Source organism: Chenopodium quinoa, unplaced genomic scaffold (assembly GCF_001683475.1).
Source record: "Chenopodium quinoa cultivar QQ74 unplaced genomic scaffold, ASM168347v1, whole genome shotgun sequence".
Classification (NCBI taxonomy): Eukaryota; Viridiplantae; Streptophyta; class Magnoliopsida; order Caryophyllales; family Amaranthaceae; genus Chenopodium; species Chenopodium quinoa.
In genome coordinates, this window is record NW_018742890.1 from 874,612 (window position 1) to 884,770 (window position 10,159).

Below are 10,159 nucleotides of genomic sequence, written 5' to 3' on the forward strand. Positions count from 1 at the left end.
TATTTTTTTTTAAGTTTTGTTTTTGTTTGATTTGGAGTATTATCAATCATAATTGGTTCTGTTTTGTTTTCTTCTAAGTATTACTATCAATCTTGGAATATTATAATTATGAGAAATATGTTTTTGTTTTTTTTTATTATTGTTTGTTGAAAGAACTAGATTAGCCCCGCGCAATGCACGGTATGCATAAAAATTTACTTTGATATAAATGAATTTTATGTAATCTCATTACTTCCCTCAAAAATTTCTTTGATATAAATAAATTTTATGTATTCTTATTACTTCCTTCATATGAGAAAATTTATAGACATAACCATTAGTTGCAATTGCTATTTTGATCTAATTAATTTTGAAGAAGAGCACAGGGGCGGACCATAATAGGGGCTCAATGGGGCTTGGCCCCTGATAACTTTTTGGATAAAATGTTTTGATAAATGGAAAAGCCCATTAAAAAAAATAAAGTGTTTGTTTTATTTGTCAAGCAGTAGCTGCGTAGAAACTAAAGAAAGCTAATTAAATACTCCGTACTCAGTATACTCCTAATTTACAATAACTCAATTACCCAATTTCCTAAATGACCAAAGGGAGCTTGTTTTAGAAACAATGTTCCATAGTAGACGCGTGGCAAAACTATTTACCAAACTAAGCTTCCAGGGTAAAACGCCATCCAGGTTGGCGTTTTTACCCTGGCTAATTTTTTAAAAAAATTTCAGTCAAGACAAAAGCGCCATCCAGGGTGGCGTTTTTACCCTGACTGAATTTTTTAAGAAATTTGGCCAAGGTAAAAACTCCAGCCTGGATGGCATTTTTCTCTCCCATAAAGCGCCAGCCTGGCTGGCGTTTTACCTGCCGGCTTGCAAACTGCAGGCACCACACCAGCCACAAAAACAACAACAGCAGCAACAACATCAACAACAACAACAAAAGCAACAACCACAACAACAACAACCACAACAATAACAACACCACAACAACAACAACAACATCAGCAACAGCAGTAACAACAACAACAACAACCAGTTCAATGAAAAGAATGAATGCGTATGGTGAAGTTGATAATGGACAGAAAACCAATTAAAAAAGTCAGTAATATTGATAATATTTGTTTGGATACAACGTACTAGAGAATTCAATTATAACAAACCATCAAAAGAAATTCTAAGATCCTGATTCATCTATTCGACGTAATTGTTTTCTATCAACTCGCGGTCTCCGACGACGATAATACTGAGATACTGTTGTGAAAGGATCTGGGGCAGAAGTCTAGGGAGGAGTCTTTTGGTTGGATGATGGTCCCTCCTGTGATGAGTATGGCGCAGACATGGGTACGGCGAAATCCTCCTGCATGTCAAAAAACTGCGAGGACGCTGTAGGGGACGTGGGAGTCTGTCCCCTACTACTCTCGTCTACCTCACGGTGTGAACGCTGCTGTGTTTGGTCCTGCCCCTGGATAAGATGACCATGACCACATGACCATGTCTCTGTAAGCTACTGACAGTCATTGCCTGAATTTCATCTATCTGCGGTATGGTGGGATATGATATTCTCAAGACTCCCAGTGCATCATGTATAGCCAGCATATCAAACGCCTGCATAAGTCAACAATCAGTCAATTTAATAATATCAGTGTAACACCCCAATAATTCTCTCTTTAAAAACCTGTAAATACCTTTAACAATCTGCAAGAGAATTACCGACGTGCTACCGCCACGTGTTCAAACGTTAAGGCTAGTTCAGAATTTAGCAGCGGAAAAACTAACTTAGTTAAAAATAAGTTTCAAAACCAATAATCAAAACCAAAATTTAGTCTTACAAGCTGGAACCATTATGGCCCTTATTCAAAACCCATTAAAAATAGTAAGTAAATCAAATCAGAGTCAAAATAAACCCAAACTTATTGTACGCAATAAATTGTGAAAGTATCCAACACTCCACTCAAAATCCCACCACCTTGATGCAAGATCTGATTGTGTAAAAACCTATGATTAATCTACTCCCCAATATTACAAGTGTAAAAATTGGATCATTACAGGGCCATTGAAGGGCGGAGGCCATGACCAAGAAAAAGACACACAAAAGCCCGCAATTAGCAATGCTGAGTACATACAAGTTACGAAGTATAACAAAGAATTCCTAGCATACTACTAATAAGCAATCAACACACACAATTTATTTACTTACTCAGGAATATGTCTCAACTGTTAACATTACTAAGACTTGACTAATTAATAATAAATAATTCATTTCATTCATTGATTGGATTAAGCAATAGACCAGGTTGTCCCCCTATGCTCCATCAAGGAACATTAATAAAAGAAAACCCTATGCCTCCTTTCGGAAACATTAATAAACATCCAATGGCAGACGGGCGCGACTCCGTGGCCATAGCTAGTATGAGATCTCATCTAACTCCTTATAGTTTAAAAAAACAGTTGTAAACAAGAGACTCGTAGATCAGACGGCCTCTAGAAAGTACACGACTAATACCCCGTGAACCCCAACCCCTGATTGTCAATACTCTAGATGTGCACGAATCTAGAGTTTTATTGCTCATCCTTCTTGCACTTTACGTGATTTACCAGTTTAAACTTGGTGATGACTCAAATGCAAAATAATACAACCAATCAAACATCAATCATTCACACAATTCAAGTTCCCAATTCAATTCTTATTTTATTAGTGACAAACAATGTTTATTATTGAATCCTTTAACTCCCTCAGTGTATAAACACCTTAAGTGTATAAGGCACCTCAAATCCTCAACCTCGTCTTATAAGACTTTAATTCTCCCTTTACTCATTCCACTTCAATAATCATGAACGGGTAATAAAATAATTCATTCCACATATTCACATACCTTTGCCTCTAAGCTCATCTTGCAAGTTAATGCGTAAATAATACTGACAGGATAAATCAATACGCATTTCTCATACATGAAACAAAACCAATCATCACATTAATCACCAATCAAACTTACTACCATACAATTCCAACCAAGCCACAAGTTTCCTGACATGATTCTAAAGTTTTCCAAGTCCTTAAACATGCTTCTAAAGTCAAGGTTTCCGTGTTCTTGTACGTACCTTGAGTAAACGAGTTGGTTGGCCACTTTAGGAACTAGAAATCACTTTCTACAAGTCCTCTCCTAAACCAAACAATAATAATTCAATCAATACCCAAGCAATATAATTTACAGCAATACTAACTTACTTTAAAACCCCTTAAATCATTGAAATAATGCTTTTAAATTGCTCACAATAGTCAAAGTTAATAATTCAATAGTTCAACTATAAGTTTATATGTTAAAATCATGAAAATATAGCTTATAACATAAAATTCCAGCAACTTTAAAGTAAGGATTATAACCTGAAAATTTACTTTAAGAATATAAAACAACCTCATAAACATCTCTACTTGAAATAATCATTATATAGTAGGTTAGTATGTTAAAAACCTAAAAATCCATCATAAAACCATGATTTAAAACCTTTAAAACCAAGATTAAAAATTTGAAAATTTAATTTAATAGTATAATGTATGAATACAACAATCTAAACTTGAAATATATAATTAGAATTTAATTAGTTTCATAAAAACTCAATCTAACCTTCAAAATTCAATTAAACAACACTTTAAAACCTTCCTTTTTGCTAGAATTAAAAGCTTATATATTATTCTTAAAATTTCCTACATAAAAACCTTAAAATACATACCTATTCATGAATTTACTGCAAGTTTAGAGCTTTATAAAAATCTGGAAATTTATTTTAAACATTAAACCTTCGTTAAAAATCAAAAACTGTCCAAAAACCATATTTAGAGGCTGAATTTGGCCACGAGAGGGTGGTGGCTTTGATTAAAACGTTGTTTGCACACGAAAAACACTATTTTTTTGTAAAAATCGGACGAGTTAGAATCTAATGTGATTAAAACGTGATAAAAAAATAATTAAGAACGGAGATCAAAGTTGATTACGGAAAACTGATAATTTGTTTTTATGCTTAATTAATCATTAGAAATTCAATAGGAACAAAAGCCCCAAATTAATTGATCATTAGAACCCTAAAATCCCAATTTAACTAAATTAAAACCCTAGGTTTAAAATTACAAAATCTGAAAATTAAAACAACAATTATAATCTGAAATTATTAGTTTAAAACATCAAAAACATGATTTTGATACTAAATATACTAATTTCAAGTAATAAAAACCAAAACCCAAAAATCAATTACATAAGCTTTATGAAAATAATAAGAAATAAAGGAGGAAGAAAATAAGACTAACCTTTTTGTGTGGGAAAATTTGGGGATTCATGGGGTATTTATAGGAGAGAATTGTAGGGTAGAATTGGGCCTCATGAAAATAATGGGACAATTAAATAAACAAATGGGTTAGGCTTTGTTTTTATGATAATGGATTGTAGGATATAGGTTCATAAAATAATTTAGCCTAAAATAATTTTTGACCCGAATTAATAATTTGAAACTTTTAAAAATTAAATTTTGAAAAAATAAAATAACATTTTATTTATAAAATATTTAAAAATACGGGGGATTACAATCAGAAATTATAAATTGATAAAAAAAAAAAAATCCATCTGAAACTCACATATCCACTGATGTCTCCAAAAGTTGGCTGATAATGAGTTGAAGGTGGGGTGTAGTTAGGGTTGATGAAGCGTCGGGTAATGCTCCTGTACCATACCATGTATGGATCGTGATACTCCATCCGACCTTGGAAAGGCGCACCATCCACGACGTGCTGCAACCGCTGATCCCACATGTCAATGAAAGGGGCATGCTGAACTGCCCAGCTCACGTCCCCTTTCCTCGTCGGTCTATCTTGTGCAAGTGGACACTCATGTCACACGTGGCGGGGGCGGCTTGACGAAGGCCGACCTGTCGCATGACTCTATCGGGGAAGTGAGCCTCCACTACCTCAAAACAGATGAGGACTGTCATGGCACGCCACTCCATCTGATGATCACGAAGATATGGGGGCATGGCATCGACTAAGTCAGCGACGTACGAATCCCACGTCATCTGCATTAACACGCCGTCAGTAACATCATAATTAAATTATTGAAACAATGAATAAGGTGTTAAATTAGTTTTTATAGTGTAATTGATCACCTGAGACTCGCTCAGTCTGTCGAATGCGTCTCTGTAATACGGTAGACCCCTCGCTGCATGCACACGAGTAAGTCTCCGCACCAGCCACCTAATTATATATAATAACGGCATTCATGAGAAATTATTAGCAAAATAAAGCGGTATTGTAATCCCCCATATTTTTCTTAGTAAATAATAATTATATATTTTTATGTATACGAATATTTTTAATAATTTTATATTTATGCAAAAATATTTTTGGGAAGATTTCACAAAAATAAAAACAAGAATTTTTAAACCCATACTTCCATTTCAATTAAGACATTAAGTAAACTTACCCCTTATTTCTCCTCATTCACATTTATAATTAAGGAAACTTGCTCTGTATTTCCCCTTTTCAAAACCCTCGTATATTGCCTTCTACTGCTTCCCCTTATTACTCCCTTTCCCTTGCTCCCTTCTTCTCCTTTCACGACTCACAAACAACAACAACAACAACAACAACAACAACAACAACAACAACAACAACAACAACAACAACAAAAAAATTGCCGCTTCCTCTATTGCGCTGTTGCTGCCTCAGCCGTAACCCACCACCGCAGTGCCGCCGGCGACCCTCGCCGCTGCCTCAACCCTGCTGCTGCCGCCGGTTTCCTCCATTTCCCCCTTCTCTTCTATCTTCCTCTCTTTTCTTGTTTAAATTCTTCAAAGCTTTAATCTTTACATGAATTTTTCGTTGATTAACAATTATTATAGTTTAATTATGTTTTTGAGTTGTGAAAGATTGCAAATTTATCGAGTTTGTGATATGTTAAGCATATAATTAATTTTCAGATTTCATAATTTGTGAAATTAGGGTTTAAAACTTGATTTTCATGGTTTTAGGGCTTAAAAACGTGTTGCTAAAATTGTTTAATTTGAGCATGATTTTGTTGTGATTTTTCTATGACTATGATGATGTTTAATTCAACAGCAAGTTCTTAATTTTTCGTAACTAATTTCTGAATTTCCGTTCGAAAATTTTCTTAATCACGTTTTAATCGCGTTTTGACTGTAACTCGTCTGATTTTCGCAAAAAAATAGTGTTTTTCGCGTGTAAACAATGCTCTTATCAAAACTTACTACCAATGGTAGTGAGCACCACCCTTTCGTAGCCAAATTCAGCTTCTAAGTATGGTTTTCGTGCAGCTTTTTATTTTTATCGAAGGTTAAATTGAGTTTTTATGAAACTAATTAAATTATAATTATATATTTCAAGTTTAGATTGTTGTATTCATACACTTTACTGTTAAATTAAATTTTCAGATTTTAATCTTAGTTTAAATAGCTTTAAATCATGGTTTTATGATGGATTTTCAAGTTCTCAACATACTAACGTGCTATATAACGATTATTTCAAATGAAAACGTTTATGCGGTTGTTTTATAATTTTAAACTAAATTTTCAGATTTATAATTTTACTTTAAAGTGCTGAAATTTTATGCTATAAGCTATACTTTTATGATTTTTAGCATATAAACTCATAGTTCAAGTACTAAATTATTAACTTTGGCTATTGGGAATAACTTAAGGGCATTATTTCAATGATTTAAAGGATTTTAAAATAGTTTAGTATTGCTGTAATATATGTTGCTTGGGTATTAATTGAGCTATTGTTGTTCTGTCTAGGAGAGGACTTCGTAGAGGGTGACTTCTAGCCTTAAAGTGGCCAATCAATTTGCGTACTCAAGGTACGTACAAGTATACGAAGAACCTTGACTTTAGAAGCATGTTTAAGGACTTGGAAAGACCTAGAATCATGTTAGGAGACTTGTGGATTGGTTGAAATTGTTTGGTAATAAGTTGATTGTTGATAAATGTGATGATTGCTTTAATTCATGTATGAGAAATTGCATTGATGTTTCCTATTGAGCATTATTTATGCAATATTTTGCAAAGAGAGCTTAGAAGCAAGCTACAAGTATATATATATATGGAATGAATCATTTAATTACTTATTCATCTGTAATGAAATGGAATGAGTAAAGGTAGAGTTAAAGTCTTATAAGACAATATTGTGGATATGAGGTTCCTTATGCACTTAAGGTGTTTATACACCGAGGTAGTTAAAGGATTCAATAATAAATGTTGTTTGTCACTAATAAATTAAGAATTAAATTGGAAACTCGAATGATTTAAATGATCGATGTATGATTGGTTGTGTTGTTTGCATATGAGTCATCACCAAATTTAAACTGGTAAATCACGTAAAGTGCAAGAAGGATGAGCAATAAAACTCTAGATTTGTGCACATCTAGAGTAATGACAAACAGGGGTTGGGGTTCACGGGGTATTAGCCGTGCACTTTTCAGAGGCCGTCTGATCTACGAGTCTCTTGTTTTAAATTCTTTTAAAATTATAATGAGTTAGATGAGATCTCATACTAGCTATGGCCAAGGAGTCGCGCCCGTCTGCCATTGGATGTTTATTAATGTCTTCCGAAAGGAGGCATAGGGTTTTCTTATTTAATGTTCGGGAATGGAGCACAGGGGGACAACCCGGTCTATTGCTTAATCCAATCAATTAATGAAGTGATCAATGCTACTTAAATAAAAACTTAGTAATGAGTAACTATGGAGTCATGTGTTCGAGTCAATGATAATATTGTGAGTGTATGGAATGCTTGTTAGTATCATGTTAGAACTCTTTACTATATTTCGTAACTTGTATGTACTCAGCGTTGCTGATTGCGTGCTTTTGTGTGTTTTCTTTGGTCATGGCCTTCGCCTTCAATGACCCTGTAATGATCTAATTCTTACACTTGTAAAATTGGGGAGCAGATTAACCACAGGTTTTTGCATAAACTGATTGAATCAGGGTGATGGGATTTGAGTGGAGCGTTGGCTAATCACTTAGTTTATTTTATAAAATAGATTGAATTTTATTTTGGTTCAAATTCCATTTACTTCCTATTTTACTGGATTTTGAATAAGGGCCGTTATGGTTCCAACTTGTAAGACTAAATTGAGTTTTGACTTTTAGTTTTGAAACTTATATTCTTTTTAAAACTAAGTTAGTTTTCCACTGCTGATTTCTAAAACCAGCCTTAACGTTTGAACACGTGGCGGTAGCATGCCAGTAATTCTCTCACAGGTTATTAAAAGTATTTACAGGTTACTACAAGTTATTACAAGTTAATACAGGTTTTAAAGAGAGAATTATTGGGGTGTTACAGATATGTGCCGTATGCCACGTCTGGTGGAGGGAATGGTGGAGCCTCATATGCATGCTCCTGATCGTCTTCCTCCTCCTGGCCATCCTGCCGTCGACGGCTAGAAACCCTAGCTGGCCTACCAACGTGGATGTGCTCCCAAGCCCATAACCGTAATAAAAAACACAAGTTAAGTTTAATCACCGTTAAGTACGTAATAGTTAAAAAATGGTACGAAATTAAATGGCTACCTGAAGCACAATCAAGGGACCGCCGATCTCCCATCTATCTCGCTCGGATGCTTTGCAAAGATGGCGATAAAAGGTCGCCAAATACGCACTACCCCAACTGTAGTCACGTATCCGCTCCCAGCTGTTCTCTAACAGCTGTGGGTAGATCAACTGTATGTGACTACCACTCTGGTTACTAAATAACGATCCTATCAACATGAACAGGTACGCTCGAGCGTATCTCTGAACGACTCCATCATCAGCATCCGGAGGCAACACCCCAAATGTTTCTCGTAACCACATGTGTCTCAGCCCTGTGCCTCTAATATCGGCGGCCTCGTAACCACATGTGTCTCCCTTCAACACATTGTTAAATGTTTCTAAGAAATTTGTAGTACATATTACATACCTACGACCAGCGTCATGAAACAAGGACCACCTGCAAAACGGCACATCCATAATGTACTCTAGGGACTTGACACAAGATTCACCGATAGAACGCATATCTTCATCAAAAAAAATTTCTTGGCGTTGGTAAGCAGCTGCCTTGAACCTATCTCTCATGTTGTTGTTCTTCACATGAGTCCTCAAGTTAGAGGCCATATGTCGAACGCAAAACTTGTGAAAGGTCTGTGGCTCATGAAATCCAACATTCGGGTCAGTCATTGCAGCAATAATCCTAGCATGTCAGTCAGATATAACACATAGGCCATCTCGATCAATAACATGAACTCGAATGCAGCTTAGAAACCAAGACCAACTGGAGGTGTTTTCCCCTTCAACTATTGCAAATGCTAGAGGAAATACTTGAAAATTAGCATCAACACTTGTAGCAACCAAAAGTGTGCCTTTATATTTCCCATACAAGTGTGTCGCATCGATAGAGAGAACATGCATGCAATGTTTAAACCCATCGATGCAAGGCTTGAAGGCCCAAAACACTCGTTCAAACACCTCCATGTTGCTGTAGTAAAAGCCTTCAGCAATAGCTTTGTATTTCCATAAAACTACGGTGCCCGGGTTTGACTCTTGGAGGGCTTGCATGAAAAAAGGAAGTATGTTGTACGAACTCTCCCAATCCCCAAAAATTGACGCAATAGCTTTCTGTTTGGCATACCACGCTCTTCGATAGGGAACATCGAATTGAAATTTGTTGGAGATGAGATCTTGTATGAATTCAACTCTCAAACATGGATCTCCGCTCTCACCCTCGTTATTTGTATCCTCATACATATCAAGAACAGACAATTCATTGTTTTCAACAGTTTCAGCAGTCACCAAAGTTTGAGATGGTGTTGCTAGAACATGTTCTTGCGCAGAAGAGTAACTATACATCTGCATCGGTGATGAAATGTCATTGTTTGAGGTGGATGGAACAGGTTGCTGCAACATTGACACCGACGCCCCTTCATGTACAGGTGCAGTAAAATGTGAACTGAATGGAATGTCAAATTGATCGTCGCGTAACATTCTACTGAAAGATCCCATTCCATATTCAAATGACGGAATGTTGTATGAGGGCATTTGTAACGAGCTTGTGTATGAGGGAAGATATGTAGGTTGTGAATGGAATGGTGTCCTTCCAACAAGTGTATTATTCTGATAGAGGGTTCAGAATTATCGGAAAG